Source organism: Euprymna scolopes, chromosome 46, assembly GCF_053919585.1.
Source record: "Euprymna scolopes isolate OS-2025 chromosome 46, ASM5391958v1, whole genome shotgun sequence".
Lineage (NCBI taxonomy): Eukaryota > Metazoa > Mollusca > Cephalopoda > Sepiida > Sepiolidae > Euprymna > Euprymna scolopes.
Window position 1 is genome coordinate 67746766 of NC_136527.1, and position 21038 is coordinate 67767803.

A 21038-nucleotide genomic window follows, 5' to 3' on the forward strand; every position below is an offset into this window, starting at 1 on the left:
ATTTAAAAATTATTCATCGTTTGTTTTTATGAAAAATTATTAACGTAACTTTCGTTTATAAAATTATTTATCGTTCGATTTTATGTTGTTTATTTAATTATAATTATTTTTATTTACCAGATGCATAATTCGTTTTTTTTTTTTTGTTTTTTGTTTTTTGCAGTATTTGATTGCCCACTGGTTTAAATGTACGTAATTTTAGACATAATTTTTGTGAATATTTTTATCAAATTTATATTGAATACATTCAGTTTAATTTTAACTTGAATCGTGTTACTTTATTTTTTAATGCAATTTTTAAGTAAATTATTAACGAATTTTAGTTTTTAAATCTATGAATCAACAAAATGTTTATTTTGTTTTTGAATTTATTCACATTTTTTTCAGTTATTATTGAATAAATTCGTTTTTTTTCTATGCAAGTTTCTTAATGTTTTTATAAAAAGCTCTCATTCATTATCGACAGTCTTACTGGTCAACAGATCTCAGGTGTGACGTCACTTCGTGTGATTGATCTCCTATTTACGAAGGTCATTTTTTTTTTATCCCTAGTCATATTAAAATGGTTCGATTTTTAGCATTAGGTGCTTTCTTCATAATGTAAAAAAAAAGGATTATTACATTTTTTAAAATTACGTTTTTTTTTTATAATAAAAATAGCAAAATAAAACAAAATAAAACAAAAAAAAAACCGAAATTTTAAATTACAATAAATAAAAATATTTTTTCCATTTTCTGCGAACTTGCTTTTCCGGTCACCATCTTAAAAGACGACTTCCACTCATCAAATTCATCTCCTTTTTCTTATAATCGTTTCTTTGTCGAAAGCAGATTGCAATACAAAAAAGTAAGTATTAGTTGAATTTAATTGCTTTTTATATTTCTTTTTTTTTATTACTGGGGTGGGGCGCGTCCAAATCACTATGTTTCCCTTTTCCAAACAATTTTTGTTTTGATATAAAAATAAGTCAACATTCAATATTTGCATGTAAACGGAGAATGGTAAGGTTATAGAATTCTTTCCAATCGTTTAATATTTTTGGTGATTTTAAAGCTTTTTTTTTTCGAGTTTTCTGAAAACGATTTTGATTTTGTAAATGTTGCAAATTCGCTGTTTTGTTATTAATGTTGGTATTGAGATAATAAAAGCGGAATTTTCGCCCCCGATGAATAATAACAGTAAAAATTTATGTTACAAAATTGGTTCGTTGTAATTGTTGCTCTAATCACAAGAAGAAAGTTTCTAAAAAAATATTTTGTTTACCATGAAACCGGTGAATTTTCAAAAAAAAAAAAAATCCCCAAAAGATGAAAACGGAAAAATTAAAATTGCGTGTCATCTCTGCATATTTTGACGTAAACAATAAAAACACCGAGATTTTTAAAATTCTGTCAAAAAATGAAATAATAGATAATTTTGTTATTTTTTTACAGACTTATTTTAAAAAGGCTTAACTACAAAGAAACTGAAAGAAACTTATATGCAACCAAACATTCTCATATTTTGCCCCCACCCAACCCCGGCAACGCGATTTTTTCAGTTATTTTAGTTGAGGCGCGGGAGGGGGGGGATGCACATCATAGCTTATTTTTTACATATTAAAATATGCTTAAATGATGAAATAAAATATGATTTTGGGTCATTTATGGGATTTTTATCGAGTTTTTCTTTTTGGAAAAAATATTTGAAAAATATATTAAAATCATTAAAGTTTTACAAATTTTGAAAAAAAATACTTATTTTTTTTACATTTGACAGTTTTTCTCAGTCAATGGGTTCCATTTCAAACCGGAAGTTCATTGCTTAAAATATGATTCTTTTCTGGATATGTGATCTATATATGTCTTTTTCATAATATTTTAAGCCAAAGGTAAGGGTTTATTTTTTGTTTTTATACATGGAGGTTACCATTTATGAAGGCCCGGAAGCCACTCGAGGATAAAGGTTATTGTGTGTACAGTAATCAATGGGATAGTATCGTAGTAATCATTAGTATTGGAGATTTGATAAAGTGTCTTACTTAAGGGGGCGATTCAACAGGAATTTGTTTATGTTGGACTTGAAGACATCATAATTGTAGTCAGGTGGGAAACAGACAAACGGAAGAGAGTTCCACAGGTGTGCACTTCTAAGAAAGAAGCTTTGTTCATGGAATCTACGTTTTGATTAAGGCACAGATAAAGAGTGGGAAAAATTACTGACAGTGGTTTCAGCTAGACGGGTGTTTTTCATGAAATATTGGCGATGGGGGGGGCCAGAGATTGGAAGGTTGACGAGCACTTGCCATGGAAATAACGATAAAACAAAGACAGGAGAAAAGGGCATCCTCCACTAAGCTACAAAGTCTATTTTGTACTCTGTTGGGGCAGGATAGGCTGTTTTTAGCAGTTCCTACCCAGATGTGGCAGCAGTACTCCATCCTTATATATTATAAAAATAAAGAATTGCATCAGTAATAAAATATCTTCTGGAGTGGTAGAAGGATCCCAGCATTTTCCCAGTGACCTGGGCAAGAGACTTGATGTACGTGTTCCGTTGCAGGCCAGGAGTTCCATTTCAGGTCAAACCCAGCAGCTTGTCAAAACATGGAGCCTTCCCAAGACGAGAGCTATCCATTTCAATTTATGCCATATGGGGATCAGAGCATTGATGATGTAAAGATAGGAGCTTGGTTTTAGATGCATTAAAAGTAACAATCCACTTCCTACCCCACTGTACCACACACTCAAGATCAGAGGAGAGATAATCAGAAAGAACTTTGTCATTTACGGCCTTTGATGTGTTGCCATACATGTCATCAGTATAGATGTCAACGAATGATTTAAGTATGTGTTTTCGAAGATCATTAATGTAGAGCAGGAAGAGAGTTGGATGGACCTCTGAGGGACTCCAGCATTAATACGGTTGTCTCTAATTTCTGCCCATCAACCACTACTCTTATGAGCCTATCAGAGAGAAATGATTTAATAATTGAAAAGATATTTCCAGTTATGCCATAGCTGGAAATCTTGTGAAGTAGGCCCTTATACCATGCCTTATCGAAGGCCTTTGATATGTCAAGAGCAATTGTCCTAGAGAGGAAGCCTTTGTCGAGAGATTCACTAATCCTATGAGATATAACCATTAGCACATCTGCTGTAGATCTAGCAGAACAGAAACCATATTGCATGTCACTAAGAAGGTTATTCCTGTTGAGGTGGTTGGCTACTTCTCTATTTAATATGGATTCCAGCAACTTACTCATTGGTCTGTACTGAAAGGGAGATGACTTATCACCTGAATTCTTAAATACAGAACATACAGGCGAGGTTTTCCAGGATGTTGGAAAGCACTTCTCCTTAAGGCAATGCTTAAACAGTTTTGTAAGTATGGGAGCAAATTCTGGTTGAAGCTTTTTCAACACTATAATTGGAATGCCGTCTGGGCCAGTTGCTTTACTGGAATCAAGGTTCTTGATTAGCTTAGCGACCTCATGCACAGATATTTGTACATGGCATAGTGTGTTGTCCGTTATAGAGGGAAATATGGGGAGTGGATGGCCTTCGTCGCAAAGGGTAGAATTAGCTACAAAGTTCTTGGCAAATAGTTTGGCCTTGTCTGATGCTGACGAGATGACCTAAGGTCAATTGATGATGGTCGGGATAGAACACACACTTCTGTTCAGGATCCTGTTTGCAATTTGCTTAAACTGGTGGGAACCAAGCCACTGCTCAGCTACTTTGGATTTAATGGACTTAGCATATAGCTCTCTTGCATGTTTTATTACTCTTTTACAGTGGTTGCTGACAGTCCTGAAAGCAGCTTTAGTCTCAGTACATCAATTACTTTGGTAGCAATCGAAAAAGTGATTTTTGTGGGCTATAGCAGCAGCACATTCTGGGGGGAACCATGGCTAGCTGTTAGGTTTTCATTGGAAATTTTTGGATGGAATGAATCGGTCTATGCCATTCGGTCAGGTCTGATACTATAGAGGACACATCGTTTTTAAACATGGAATGCAGAGGTTAATCAGATATGAATGTACAGAAGCTATCCCAGTCAGCCATAGAGTATTGATATACAGTACGGTGGAGAGGTACATCTAAAGACTTATTATATTTCATGTTTATCTTAACTGATGCAGCAGAGTGGTTGGAGGATCCCAGGGGAGATAGAATGGAACATTAAATTTTTTTCTGTTTTTATCAGTTTTTATTAAAGAAAGAATGTTTATATGCGATTTAAACCCTGGTCCTTCTTCTTTAATATAGAGTAATAATTACGATAAATTCATTTCATTTCCCTAGCTTTTAATTGTATTTCTGTTACAGGTGTGGAAAATTCCAATGAATAAATTTTAGTGTTTATAAGAAAATATTTCAGTTTTTAATAAAGAATACTGTAAAAAAAGAGGTAACGATACTGACAATGACAGCAAAAATGACCAGAATTGCGTTGATGATCATCATGGTGAGTGGACGATCTTGGTTTGGTAGGAGAAACTTTGAAATAATGCCAATGTTACCATGTTCCTTTTATTGTTGTTCTTCTAGCATGTACACGGCCATCTTTCTAAGGATTATAAGCAGATGAATTGCTGATCTCTAAAATGTTGACACATTTGAACCCCATTCCTTTACTTAAAAATTCCATAAAATTCAGAAAATCAATTAATCTTAATGAAATTTTAAGTATTTTCTTTTTATTATTTAACTATACTTCTATTTAACACAAATTATTTACTAAAAACCAAATTGTTTTGCTTCCCATCCTTTATAGTTACACCATTTCGATTTATTAGAAGGGAAATTCAAATTTATGTTTATTCAAATTTATGTTTATTTTTGTAGAAAGGAAAAAAGTATGATACTTATTATTTCATCATCCAGTCAAGTGTGACCGTAGAATTACCTGCTCTACCACCTAGGTGTATTGTTAACCCTTTTGGAATTCTGGACGAATAGAACTTGTCAGGTCATCCATCTAAGAGAAAAAAACTGATATAAATCCTGATCTACTTACCCTTTAGGTCATTGCACTGAAACACTTGGGGAGAGTTGATGATATTGAACAAATTATCTTGTTTGCAAACCTAATTGTTTAAAGAGTAAGTTGGCTATGCATATCATCTAACTTCTATACTCCTTCATTGCCTATTATCTAGGTGCAGACGTATGATATCAGGGACTCACCAGAGGCACCCAGAACTTGGTATTGTTTTCTGACTAGGACATTGAACGCTGTCTCCTTTCATTCTTCAAGTTACAACCATTGTGACAAGACTAGGCTAATATGCTACATGTGTTTCCAAAGTTGGTATAAAAATGACCCACTTCGCCCAACCCACTCTTCCTCCAAACTGATGATGTCAATCGGCAGATTCAAGATGATGTTATGCTATAGGAAATTTCCAAAATCTTCCTCCAAATTTCATCCTTTGACAAAAATTGAACACCTTGTTCATAAACTTTTATCTTTATTATTGACCAGAGCTGCTCAATTGGGGTATGTCTGGAGAACAAACTGGCCATGTTATAAACTTTTCTCCACTAATTCCTAATGACTTAAGGTAGAATATCGTAGCCTTGGCTGAGTGGATGGTGCATAAAAATCAACTGTTTTCCTGATGAGTTTGGTTTAAAATAGGTTTTGCTATGGGCTTAATGCTTCTTGCAATTTCGTTTTAAGACATTGGAGCGTGTCTTTCTGAACAAGGAAAGTATTCCAGCCTTTTCAAGTACAGCAGCACTATTGCTGCCCAGCTGCTTGATAAGGTGACAACAAATTTTTTCTAACATCACGAGAAGAAACTGACTTTCTTGTGTTTTTGTCCTTCCTTGGTTTGATGTTTTAATTTTCAACGAATGAAGACAATTGTGTTTGTAGGGTCAATTGCATAGTTTTTGTGGGTTCAGTTACTTACTCCATATTAAACTTTTAAGCACAGAATAAAACAACAAAATTAATCGTACAAAAATGTGCTAAATAAATTTAATGAATTTGTCTAAAGGTTCATGAATTAAAAAAATCTTTGAGAAGAAAAATACACAGCGACACTAACCATCCACTGACATACAATCACCAACATAAGACATGATTCTTTTTGCAGTCTTTTTTATCCTTATTTTTTTCTTTGGAAGAAAATAAATTTGAAATGTTATGAAGCTAATCATAATACAGGCCATTAACTTAGCGTTAATACAAAGATTTATTTACAAAGGCTATACAAGATGAAAGTCCGTCTTACTCGATGTCTTCAAACTCTCTAATTCTCGGTGGAGTATTTCTACATTGTCTGTATATTATTGTATGGAGAGGTGCTAGGTCATTCCATTATAATACAGCCAAGGGCAAATTAATGCCTTCAAACTGCTCAACCTAATCAAAGCCTAATATCTCTCCACATGCACTAAAGTTTGCATGTAGGGTCAGGAGTCATGCTTTTTTGATATACATTCTGACGATCGACAAAGATGCATTCTCTTACCTACACTCTTCACTTATACACAATTGACTGGACGACATTGAACACTATGGCCAAATGTCATGATACAACAGCTGGTCCAACTAACCTGCAGTGAATGTCACAACACTTACCCATGATGTATGTGTTGGTGTATCTACTAATAGTCTTACCCTCTTTAAGAAGGTGTAAAAACACAGTCTGATTTCTAATTTAATAGTTCGTTTTTCCTCTTAATGCTAGACTTTGTAATTCCCTTAATGGTTCTAATGTCTATGACTGTACTCAAATGCAAAAGTTGAAATATAACACAGACATACACTTTGTTGCACAATTCACTGCATCATCTCCTGTATACATTGTCCTAATTAGCAGGATTTCATTTCACGTTTTCTTAAGGCTTAATAGATAAAAAACAAGGTGAAATCCCAATTTTTCTCACTACACTGGTTCAAAATAATAAACATATGAGGATAAGACATTCAACTAACTTCATCAAGCAAGGTTAAAAAGCACAGTCTTGCACTCGACCAAGCTCCAACTTCCGTCCCATAAACAAACGAATGAAGATAAGACACTCGACTCACTTCATCAAGTATGACTAACACATGAGTTCATCTATCTCAAACAAGAAGAGAATGACTGGAGTTTGCATTACAAATCTACTTTTTAAAGTTTGGTTGCTTTACATCTTCATGCAACCGTAATTGTTTTCAAATCTTCATTCAATCATCGTTATTCTTAATTTATTGTAATTAACTGCTCGTTTTTAATTCGGTTGTCATAAATGTTATGTAGAGTATGGTTAATCCTATGTCTGTTACTGCAGTGCTGGAGTAGGCTCTGACTATTACAATTATGTGTAGTCGAGACTTTGTATGTCCGTCATCAAACATCTGAGTCAGCTATACTGGGAATAACTTTTAACACATGAAATATAATTAGTTATTTTTATTATTCGAAATAAAATAACGAGTCTAATTTTATTACTGAATATTTGTTCACATAAACTCATTTGAATAAAGAAATTTAGTTATTAAATTAAAATGTCTTATGTTTTTAACGATTTATAAAAACAACTATGACAAAATATTTATTTTATATAACATGATGCATTTATAAAATATTTTTAAAAAATCAGTTTCAGATATTGTTATTTTTCTGACGTTATTTTATTTTACTTACATTTTTAAACTTTCAGTAAATGTGATTTTGTGAATAAGAATATTACTCTTACATATTTTGCTTTATTTTGAATATATTTATGGTTTCTTAATAAAACTTTAAATCTATGTATTTTAAGTAAAATTCACATAAAAAAATACAACTTTTTTCGGGACAAGATCAAAGTGTAGTATCTGTTCTTCAGATGCTGCACTTCTATTTCTTGTTCTCTTTCGGTGGAGGAGAAATCCTTCACGACTGAGACAATTTTTTATTTTTGTACCTTTTCTCCACATTAAAAAACGACCCTGGTGTCTAACTCTGTCCCGTGGGGAGGCATAGTAAATAGGTACAATCAAATATCGTTAATTTGGAAATATTTTATAACATGTAAAAAAATTGAATGAATTTCTTTTTTATTTTCTGTAATAAAAACCAGGTTGGGGTAATTTTTGTGATTTTAATGTTTTCCAATTCCAGACGTTTTCAAATATATACACATTAATTTGTTGAACTAAGAACAATGGTAAATAATTGTCAGATGTATAGAATGCATTGGAAAGGATTAGTCAATATGTTTCAAATATAACGATATTATTATAACAGTTTTTGAAGATCATCAATAGAGTATTTTTGATTTTAAAATATTATAAAGCATTTATTTCGTTTATGAACTAAAATAATATGTAAATTGTATTAAAAATATTAAATTTGGATTTCATTGATGGTTTTAGAAAAATCTAGTTAAATACTAAACTACCTTCAATCCGTTGGGCCAATATTGTTTATAAATTATTATTATTATATTATTGTTTATAAATTATTATTATTATATTATAGTTTATAAATAGTAAGTATGCAGAAATAATGTATAAAATGTAATTGAATATAAAAAATTAATATGTAAACGTGTAAAAATCAATTCATATGCTTGGGAGAACAAACATGGCGACCAATGAAAGCAATAGACAATTTTACATGCATGTGCAAAAAATAGAATGAACGCAAAAATGAAAACAAACATGGCGACCAGCGAAAATAATACAGAATACATTAGATAATAAAGATCTTAACATCTTAAATGAAAAATGCTTTATATAAAAAATTTAACAAAAACAAAAAGAATAGAAAAAGAAAAACGAAAAGAAATACAAAGAAGGAGTGTGCATTAACCACCTTAAAAATACCAGGAAATAATAATTAACTGATTAATATTTCACGGTGAGACATTTTTCAAGTAATTCCAAAAAATAATCAAAAGTCCCCGTCACACATGTTGTGAAGTGGTTCTACATATTTTTAAAAATGTTTGAAACTTATGAATCCACCTCCACCTCATTCCTACTTCTGCTTCCACCCTGCTCCCAAACTTAAAAAATGTTAACAATTACAGATCTCACTACATCGCTAAAAAGTGGGGTCTCAATTTACATTAAATTTATATTAGGAAAGTGATCTCTCATGCTAAAATCTTAAAAGTTGATTATTTGAAAAAATCCCTTTCTTATATTATATTTAAAGCATATTAACAAAGAAAAACGTTTTGATGTCTTTTAAGGAGGTACACTACCCTGGATAAGTTGTAAAAAGGCCAAATATTTTTAAATATGTAAATTGATCAAGTAGTTTTTTTTTACATTAGAAAAACATTTGCTTTGTTTTTTGTGTCTGAAAACAATTCCAATTTGCAATGAAAAATATAAATAAAATAATTTTACATAAATAATTTTGGACACAAAAAACATAGTTTAAGAAAAAAATCATGTTCTAGTTCGAATTATTCACAACTTGGGTACAGAAAATATTTTAAAAATATGTAGGTGCACCTGGACAATTAGCACTGCTTATCAATTTTTTTTTCTTTTTCATATTTTATCAACTATTTCTGCGAGTTATTTGACACTAAACAACCATATTAGAAGAAAATTGAATTAGATATTTGCCATTTGTGCCCAGAAAATCGGTAAGCAGATAAAGATTTTGAAACCGGAAGTCAGAAACCAGATGGACAGTTTGAACGTCCAAGCAAACATGTTGAGCTCAGTTTTATAATTATATAGATTATCTATACAAAATGTATTCATTTATTTAATTAATAGATAAGTATCGTAAACATATTCTTATTAAATTTTTAAATTAAATGATATTAAATTCAGGGACTTTTTAATAAAATTGATCATGAGAATTCCAATGTTTTCTTTTAGTGCACTATACTGAAACTTATTTCTAATGTATCTTTTATGAATAACTGTGTCTATAGCTTAACGTCATGTAAATAATTCTGTTTATAAAACTAATATATTTTCTTGAAATTTATCTTTTGTTTTTAATTTTTCAGAATATCAAGTAAACAACACAAGAAAATAAATGCAAAAGGATGAAAGTTAAAAGCTAGAAATGAAATGTGAATTATACATTTTTTCTTTCATCAAATAACATTTTCTGATGATATATTGAAAACATTTCATGTTTACTAGCAATGTATTTCTTCTATTAATAATTTAATTCAATCACAACCTAGATTGATTACATTTTAACTTCATTTGATTAATGTAATGGGTGCAAATGACTCGCATGATTATAAGTTAATATGATGTATTTACATGTGTGCATGTGACTAATACAGTTATGCACTCGTTAATAAATACAAAATATGACGCATCCAAACTATTTGAAAAATACTACTTATTGTTGAAACTTTATTTTAGCTTTATTATGGGTTACAAAAGGATTAGTCTATAATAATCTCTCAAATATGACTCTCATTTTAATGTAAAGTGATACAAAACTCTTGTAGTATATGCAGCTCTTCTTTAACTAGGAAATCACATATGTTCCAGCGTTTGCAAACCATATTCTTGTAAAGTATGTGGCTCTTCTATTAAATAGAAACACCAGATGTTGCGACATATGCGAACACATACTGGAGAGAAGCCATATTCTTGTGCAATATGTAGCTCCTGTTTTAAATTGAAAGGCACTATGTTGCAACATATGCGAACACATACAGGAGAGAAGCCATATTCTTGTGAAATATGTGGCTCTTCTTTTACACAGAAGGCACATATGTTGCAACATATGCGAACACATACTGGAGAGAAACCATATTCTTGTAAAGTATGTGGCTCATGTTTTACACGTAAACACTATATATTGCAACATACGCGAATACATTCTGCAGAGAAGCCATATTCTTGTGAAGTATGTGGCTCTTCTTTCACAAGTAAATCAGACATGGATAAACATATGCGAATACATACTGGGGAGAAACCATATTCTTGTGAAGTATGTGGATTTTCTTTCTCAAATAAATCACACATGGTGCCACATATGCGAACACATACTGGAGAGAAACCATATTCTTGTGAAATATGTTGTTCTTCTTTTATACAGAAGGCTAATATGTTGCAACATATGCAAACCCATACTGGTGAGAAGCCATATTCTTGTGAAATATGTAGCTCTTCTTTTACACAAAAGGCGCATATGTTGCGACATATGCGAATACATACTGGAGAGAACCCATATTCTTGTACAATATGTGGCTCTTGTTTTAAATTGAAAGGCAATATGTTGCAACATATGCGAACACATACTGGAGAGAAGCCATATTCTTGTGAAATATGTGGCTCTTCTTTTACACAGAAGGCACATATGTTGCAACATATGCGAACACATACTGGAGAGAAACCATATTCTTGTAAAGTATGTGGCTCTTGTTTTTCAAGTAAACAATATATGTCGCAACATACACGAATACATACTGGAGAGAAGCCATATTCTTGTGAAGTATGTTACTCTTCTTTCACAAATAAATCAGACATGGGTAAACATATGCGAATACATACTGGAGAGAAACCATATTCCTGTGAAGTATGTGGCTCTTCTTTCACAACTAAATCAAACATGGGTAAACATATGCGAATACATACTGGAGAGAAGCCATATTCTTGTGAAGTATGTGGCTATTCATTCTCAAATAAATCACACATGGTTCAACATATGCGAACACATACTGGAGAGAAGCCGTATTCTTGTGAAATATGTGATTCTTCTTTTACACAAAAGGCTAATATGTTGCACCATATGAAAACATACTCGTGAGAAGCCATATTCTTGTGAAATATGTAGCTCTTCTTTTACAGAAAAGGCACATATTTTGAAACATATGCGAGCACATACTGGAGAGAAGCTATATTCTTGTGAAGTATGTGGCTCTGCTGTTGTAAATAAAGCAGATATGGGAAAACATATGCGAATACATACTGGAAAATAGTTTACTAGAAAGATGATGGCCTTAACAGCAGAGGGGGAGAAAATAAGAAAATACCAATGACTATAGTACGACATGAAACGAAACTAGAATCTTAAGAAAGTATCAATCATAACAGTCATTATACGGCAACCATGCTCATAAAATAAATTTAAAACACTACCTGGCAAATATACACGGTGAACAGCTTGCAAAAGAAATATAAACAATAGCACTTAAAGGCACAGTTAGAATCTTAAAAAGATCTTTCGGTTGGAGTCACTAAACTAATGGGAGAATCATTTGACATCCGGTAGGAGTCCCTATCCCTAGGAGAAACGGTGACAAGAAAATTAAAACCAAAAGATTAGCCATATTTTTGTAAAATATGTGGCTCTTCTTTTACACCCAAGTAAAATATGCTGAAACATGCGAACCCATACTGGAGAGAAGCCATATTCTTGTTAAGTATGTGGCTCTTTTTTTGCAAAAAAATCAGACATGGGTAAACATGCGAGTACATACTGGAGTGGTGTGCCGGCTTCCTCCAGCCATCCAGTGTGTCCCATGTGTTGTGGATGGGGGCACCCCCTCTACTCATGTAAGATAGGTCAAGGAAGCTTCAAATAACAAATTAGAAGCTGGTGACAATAACAACAACCATGAAAAATGCCTAAAAAGGGGATTCAAACTGGACGGCCGTTTGCCAGGATAAAAAGTACCCCTCAACCTGTTTACACACCAGGCAGGAAGAGGAAAGCAATGGTGCGAACCTTCTTGCATCAGCAGGTGGTACCACACTCACCTAAGAGGTTACACAAGGACAGCCACCAGTCCATGACCAAGATGGACCAAGTGTCCTCCATTTTGCTTGAGAGACCCCAAAAGAAACAGAAGGGGGATTAAAATCCAGTCATGGTCTGTCGAACAGAAGAAGGTCCTTCTGCACTGCTACCACTACTCAAAGTTTGAGAAATGGGAACGCAGCACAGGAGAGATACTTACCGAGTCAGTAAGAGCCTTGAACCTCCCAGCGGAGAGAAAGGAGACATCATTACTCAACCTATGACCCTTAATCACAGATGGGAAGATATATCTCACAAAGGAATTAGATCTCATTAGATGTGAGGCTCTGAAGACCGCAGAAGAAGACTATTACAAACTAAAGGATGAGGAGACAAGACGAAGACAGGAGGTTGTATGGAAAATGGAAGAGAGGTGGACAATGATATGGGCAACAGAATATGCAAAACTAAAGCATCAAAGACAAAAGGGCAGAACAGCAACCTGGATCTTTTTCATTTTATCCTGGAAAAGCCAACATCCCTCCAGGTAGGATAATAGCGCAGTGTTATAACAGCCTCAAAATGCTCATCACAAGAGAACTACATGTCTTAAAAAATAACAGCTCTTTTGGTGAGCAACAGATGTCCCCTGGAAAACCCAATAAAGATTGTCACAACAGACCTACTCCAACATTTCAACCACAACAGCCAACTTCAACATCAGAACCAATCCAGCTGTTCCAGCACATGTCCTGTTCTCCTGGAACTCCTGTGCCTCTGGATTCTCCGACTGACATAGCATCTGTTCTCACAAACTCTCTGCTGGGAACCCCACAACCATCGACCCGGGAATCTACATAACCTAACAGGACACCATCACCTGACCCACCACTACAATCACATAGACCACCACCACCACCACCACCACCACCAGTTCTATTTCCAGAAGCTGATGATGAACAGTTACTTTTGGAGGAGGAGTTCAGCAAAAAAACTGAGGAGGTGAGAAATATGAGAATGAAGGACAGACCACGCTATATATATGATCATGTACAGTTTTTTTCTGGCTTGTAAATGATTTGCCGACGCACCAAAACAATTTGATATTTTTGTGATGATGTTATCTGAATCATATTGCGGAATGTAATATGCTTCTAATATTACATTAAGTTCCAGAGCATCTATTTTGTTTATTATTAAATTTAAGATATTTACACATAGAAATCAGCAAAGCAGTTCACACAGACATTTCATGTAATAAGTCGTTTATATTCCAAGATGTACTTGACATCACTTTTGCAATAATATGAGCTTTAAGCCAAAATCTAAAAAAAAATTAACTTTATGTACAAACCCTCTTCATTGTCTTTTTTCTCTCGAACAATTAGAATCATATGAATGTTTCCAGTACTGAGACAAGAAAACAAATTGCTTAATCATCAAATGTACAAAATCTTTACAAGTTCATGCAAGACAAAGCACATTAGACATTTTAGTGATATTGCTGTTGCAGAATAACTGTAATGTGCTACTATTATTACATTAAGTTCCAGTTTATTATCAAACTGTCTTATAGAAAAAAACTATGGTTTTATGCGATATATTTTAGAAATAAAAAGATAATACATTCAAGATACCATTTACAAATCAGCAAAGTAATTCACACAAATGAGATACTTTGTATTTTTAACAATAAGTGGATTACATTACAAGATTTACTTTGACACTACTTTTGATTATTCTGACTAAACTGAAATCTGACCTTTAAGCGAAAATCTGACCTTTAAGCTAAAATCTGACATCAACAAAAGAGACATTAAATATAAATTTAATGCATAATCGTAGCAAGTGTAGGGCCACTTCAATTTCTAAACAAATTGAAGTAAAAAAGAGAGAAATAATGTTTTGCGAGATCAGCAGTTTCATTTAATTTTACTTTGAAAACGCACAGGAGAACATGTTCTATATTGTAACCAGATTCTTGTAGTAATACTGTAGAAAAACTGGTGCAATTATCGATATAATAGGACTCTAATATGACGAAGAAAAACTCTACCAAGTATTCATAGAGTACAACCCTATCTAATATGATGAAAAAAAACTAGCAAGTATTGATAGAGTACAACCCTATCTAATATGATGAAAAAAAAACTAGCAAGTATTGATATAAAACCCTATCTAATCTAATAAAGAAAAACTTGTAGCAAATATTGATATAATAAAACCCTATCTAATATGATAAAGAAAAACTTGTAGCAAATATTGATATAATAAAACCCTATCTAATATGATAAAGAAAAACTGTAGCAACTATTGATATAATAAAACCCTATCTAATATGATAAAGAAAAACTGTAGCAACTATTGATATAATACAACCCTATCTAATATGATAAAGAAAAACTGTAGCAACTATTGATATAATAAAACCTTATTTAATATGAAAAAGAGAAACAGGAACCTAATAACATATCGACCATTATTACCAAAAATATTTTTTTATGTAACAAATGGAAAATATACTTGGTGAACCAAGTGCAAGATAAATACAAATAATGGCATTTAAAGGATGATTATAATCTTATAAAAATAGGAACCACGAATATTTTTTAATAGTTGAAGGATTGTGTCTCTACATTTTAATGAACGGATGTCATGTCAGCAATAGTTTAAGGATTGTGTCTCTACATTTTAATGAAGGGATGTCATGTTAGCAAGCATTCAAAGTATTCAGTGAGGGGAATGTGAATATCACATTTGCCACAAAGGAGGACTAAACTTTTTTGTACAATTTTATGTTGAATTTCAATTTTGCTTAATTCCACTTTAACAAAATATAAAAACTCAATTGTAGCAAACACAGATAGCAGCTCTAAGGAGGACTCAAATTTATTGTGCAATTTTATGTACACAAATATTATAATAAGATTTTTTAAAAACCCTTAGAATTCTCTTCTTTATCAAAAAGAGACAAACAGCAAATAAATAAACTTTACACTTACCCTGCTATATTTTGTTGGTGTAAAATTTTCACGCTTGATGGCATTAGTCCATTTATAGGGTAAATACCTATCATCAGGGAATTTAAAGACGCTGACATTTAGACCGTCGGCATAATTTCCTTTACATAATGTCATACAACAACTCGGCATTTTTAAAAACAAACAAATTGGCACGTTAATATTGGAGCCAAAATTAAAACAAAACGGTTGCTCAATCACAATATGGTCTGGTTCAAAATATGATTTTCACGTGACTTGAACATAAACCGCCCGAGTGATGTCAGATTTTATCTCTTGGAGGCCTGACTTTGTGCTCCGTAGATTTGATCTCCAGCGTATTTTTGTGTTTATCTAATGATAGAGAACCATTATAAAGGGTTAAGCAATTGAGGTGTTTCTGAAAAGCATCACTTTAAAGAAAGTTTTTCTTAAATCCCAAGAAAAATTCCAGGAAGAGAAAATCCTAGAATATTTCATAGGAGAAGTTTGACAACCTTTTCTGAATAAAGGAATTTTAATTCAGACTCCATTATTTGGGCTAGAGAGAGCCCAACTCTGAAAACTCTTGAAGGTTTCGTTTGTTTAGAAGAAAGGTTGATAAAAGGACATTAAAAAAATTGAGAACTCTTCTTTGTAATTTATTTTCTTTCAGAACCAATTTTCAAGTGAGCTCTTTCTTTTTTAAGAGAAACTAGAACTTTTTTGAGGGAAAGTCTCTCATTTCGAGACTTCATTGTGAAACTGTATTTGTTTTTTCATTATTTCTTTTTAATTGTATTTGAACTTCCACCTTTGCCTGTTATATTATTTTTTTCTGTAATCATGTTAATTTGGTAATTTTTACCATCCCCTTGAGAAGCAAAAAGCAACCAACCACTCACTTGTTCATCAAAATAAAACTTTTGTATCTTAAAACTTTAATCCGATGTTTGTTCTCTTTCTTTCTTCCTTTCTTTTCTTTGTGTTGTTGCATTAAAATTTTATCTTTTTTTCTACTTTTTGTACATGTTTCCCAACAAAGTCGAATTTTGATAACGACCCCAAAATTCCGACCAATAAAACTACTTGATAAGTTAACATGATTTTTGAAATATTACATTTCATTTTGTCACGACTACGTACATTATGCACATTTTTCTTAATTGTTATTTTTTAATCTAGACAATAACGACATTTTCGAAAACGAAATAAACATTTGCCCCGTGTGTGATTTTTTTTAGAGGTGAAATTTAAATTAACAATTTTCTTTACTTTAATTACAGATTTGGCAACTATCAGTTATTTTTGTTCATATTTGTTTTAGCCATTCATCATGAAGAAACTGACATCGGAGTAACGTTTGCAGATTACAAATGATACGATCAATTTAATAAGAAAAACATTAAATGAACAAACAATTTCACGAAATGAATATGTACACTGGTCATCTTGTCTGTGCGGTTTTAGATTCTTTTCTTCGGAAATATGTAAAATTATCAATATAATGCATTTATTTGCTGTAAAGTTCCATGTAAACGCTAATAAACAAGACACAATAGACCACCGCGAAGATTGATGCGAAAAATGCAGTCTAATTTAATGCATAGATTTTATGAAAATCACATTTCATATTTACGCCATATACGCGATAGACCGATATTTAATTTAAATTGTGAATGTCAAAAATAAATCTTTGGATTAAACTACATATTCGTATGAGAAAAACATTTCTCGATGACTTATTTTAATTAAACAATCGGCGTTGATTAAAAACTCAATACAGTAAATATCCACTTGTTTGGAAGTAAAATGAAATGGAAAATTAAATCAAAAGGATATCAAATACCGGTGAAGCGATCAAACATTTATTCACGAACTTGGTCGCGCATGGCCATGCCCGACGAGCAGCAACCCTAAGTCCAAGTGGTTACACCTTTATTTTCATCTCGTGATGGACACTTTTCAAAACGTGACCATACACTCACTGGTCACTGGAATTACCGCTCTTATACTCAGAGCACACAAAAACGCATGACACTAAGTCTGTAGCATCTCTTTAACATGTTTTATATCCATTGTTAGAAGTTTGGGTTGAGTTCTTCCCCCACAGGTGCACTCATGGCGCCAGGTATTCTGCTTTTCCCAACAACAACTTTGCCTCGGGTTCAGCGTAGATCTGAAATCAACTGTGTTATTCTCAAAACCAACAGGCAATAAAGATAATTCCGGAAATTGTTTCTTATTATATAAACGAAAATAATTATTGCATGAAATAAATTCAAATATATAAGAAAAAATAGATTTGGTTCTTCTCGGATAAAAAAAATGCATCAACTGCTTAGTGCTTCACGGTGCAAAATTTTTCAATTGAAATTCTTTCAGACAGTAGCAAGATGAAAAGGCGATCTTACACTTATCACATTTGGGAATCTAACGATCAGCAAGCAAGTCTTTTTATTTGCCAATAATTCTGTCATATCCTTTCTTGTATTTCCTTTTTACTTTTGTGCAACCAGTTTACTTTCATTTGTTTTTGTTTTTTAATTCATGTTTGGTTTTTAAAAATTTAAGGGAAAATAATTCAACATTGTAGCAAGAATCGGAATAGTATTTGTTTTCATTTGTTTTTTTTTTAATTTAGGGGCGGAATAGTATAGGTTTTGCAAGTAAATGGAATTTTAAGATATCCTTAAAGGTTTTGGGACGTGTACCTAATAAGATTTGCACTTCCATCGTTTTATCCTTTCCTAACAAAAGGCAATTAACCTTTTCAGTCCAAAAGTGGCAAATAGATCCTTTCATTTCCGGTGTCCAACGGTGTTCACTTTCACCTTTTTTATTCACTCTGCCTACTATTATTCCAATTATGGATAACAAGAAAACATTATTGACAGTTAAGCACCATGCCCGTTATGTGTCTTTATAGAGTTCAAGCTACGAAAATAATTTTATCTTATAGTTTTTAATGGGCACGTATAACCCATGTGAAACTTCTAAAGTTCGCAAGAGTAGAGGCGCAGCAGCTCTCTATACCTTGTTATCCTGGCTTCATAGTTTCATATAGTTGCAACAGTTTTTTTTTGTTCAATGTTCATCTGTTTTGCAAAACTCATATCTTTTTACAAATGTCAACTATCTGTTGAAGGTTTTAAGAGATGAGAATTCACTCAACGGCTCTTGTTTAAACTCAGGTTGCAGCCAAGGTTTTGAAGTCAATATCTTGTCTGGTTTTCTGGCAACAATAATTCGTTTTACTATCCTTGGGGTTTCTTTAAGCATTGTTTATAACATCGGATGGGTAATCTGATAAATCTTCATCAGTTCTATTACCTCTTATAGGAATTTTGCAAACAACATGTTATATAATTATATTGACGGCTGACTTGCCCTCATATAAATCACGATTATACAAAGCTCTTGTAGAGGGTTTGGTCAGCATTCACCGATGTCTGGTATCATAGTCGTGACTCGTGATGTGAGCATAGGTAAATGTTTCCCAACCCCTAACAAAAAATAAAAATAAAAAGGTTGTCAGAAACAACATCAGGCAAAGACGATTTTAAAAGTTTAATATATGAATTTTATTTAAGAATAGAAAGAAATCATGAATCATGTTATTTTGTTGACTTATTTTATATGTGCGTGTGCTGATTTAGCACGAGAGTCAAGAATGGGATAATGCTCAAAGTATAAACATTTTGACTTCTCCTTTTAACTTAAAAAAAAAAAGCACACTAAAAATCAGGAAATTAATCAATTTTAATAACATTTTCAGTATTTATCAAATGATGATCGCAGAATATAATGAACTAATTATTTTTATTTAAATCCGAGTGGAAATGTATTATTTTGTTTAAACTTCTCAATCGACATCGGCTGACTGCTTGCGCACGTGACTTTTGTAAATAGACATGCACAACCTGATTTATTTGTTGATTTTAAATATTAAAGAAAACATTTAAGAAAAGTGGGGGGGGATATATGTTTTATGTATGGTGATTTTAGAGGTGAGTAATGTTTCTTTTTTAACAAAACTTTTCAATAAAGAATAAATAAAGGGTATTTATCAAGTAATTCCTTATTTTCAAATCAGTTCTTCATCGCCTATGATTATTCAGTTTCGTTTCAATTAAAAAAAATATTTTTTTAATATAGATTGAGTTTTTATTTTTTTTTGTTCTTCTGTATTTGTTGTATTCTTGTTTTTATTCGTGTTTTTTTTTTCGCTCACGTGACCATATTCCGATTTTTTTTTTTTTTAAATCAAAACGATCATTAATAATGATTAATGGGGAAAACTGGTAGCGGAAAACTGTTTTGAAAGTCGATTTATTATATATATATATATATATTTTTTTTTAGGTTTTCGATTACTTTTTGATTGTATTTGAAAGATTAAAGTCTAAAGTTAATTCCTAAAAGGAAATATTTTTACATGTGAAAAAAGGTTTATAATGAAAAATGTTTTCATGGCGATATTCGGAAATCAACAAGTAAACTAAATTTCGAAGGTAAATTCATTGTAAAAATCTCTTGAAAGATAATTAGTTTTCTGGGACAATTTCAAATTAATAAATGCAAATTCTTTAATATTGAATAAAAAATGTCTTGCTTACAACGAATAAATACCCCCAAACCTACCCATGTTAAGAACGGCTTTCGCAATTCGACACACCGAACATATGCCCGTTTTGGGTAATATTCCTTAATCAATAAGAAATTTACTTTAAATTTCTTTTTCCCAAAATGTTACTATTGTATAAAATTGGGTAAATGTTTACTTTAACTACAACAGAACACTGACCAATAAAATTTGTTTTTTTATAAGTTTTCGGAGTCGGTGACTACGAATCTGATATTCAAACCCGTCGCAAATTTACCGTTTGCATGGTATTAACCCCTGAACCCTCGCACTATTTTGTGCCAAGTCACCGCCATTGTTTATGCTATTCTTACATGATGGGTTCGCACATGGACGCGCGTAGTAAGGTGATTTGTCACATCGCGGAAGAATTTTTAAGAATTTTTAAGCAGCCATTTGAAATAACAAGAAAGTTTTCAAAAACAAAATGTGGTTCATTTTTCTGTGTTACGTAGTTTTTGATGCTTTTTTAATTGATCTAAAAACATTAGTTTTCACAAGCGGTTTACAAAAACATTTTTATTTTTCGTTTTTTTTTAAAAATTTTTGCAGGGGGGTATTCAATTATAGAACTTGTACAACATTCTGTTGTAGTTAAAGTAAACATTTACCTCTTTTTCGTTTATTTTTTAAAATTTTTTTTTTTTGGGGGGGGTTATTCAATTATAGAACTTGTACAACATTTAAGAAGTGCTTCTACAGTTTAATTTGTCGTTTTACCGCCTCCCCCCACCATTTTACCGTAAGTAACGCGCCGTAATACCGAGCAGA

General features: G+C 32.2%; 1 protein-coding gene across 2 annotated transcripts in view; it reads left to right on the plus strand.

Moving 5' to 3' along the window:
- The first annotated feature begins 242 nt into the window (after nt 1-242).
- Nucleotides 243-21038, plus strand: part of LOC145271304 (uncharacterized) — a 285483-nt gene continuing 264687 nt past the window's right edge. The window contains exons 1-2 of one of the 2 annotated variants that reach the window (XR_013865815.1): nt 243-847; nt 5145-6842. The gene's annotated coding sequence lies outside the window, so the exon portion shown is untranslated. Of the gene's footprint in view, nt 848-5144; nt 6843-21038 lie in introns of those variants that run through there. The other variant, XM_080126852.1, reaches the window with a different exon arrangement.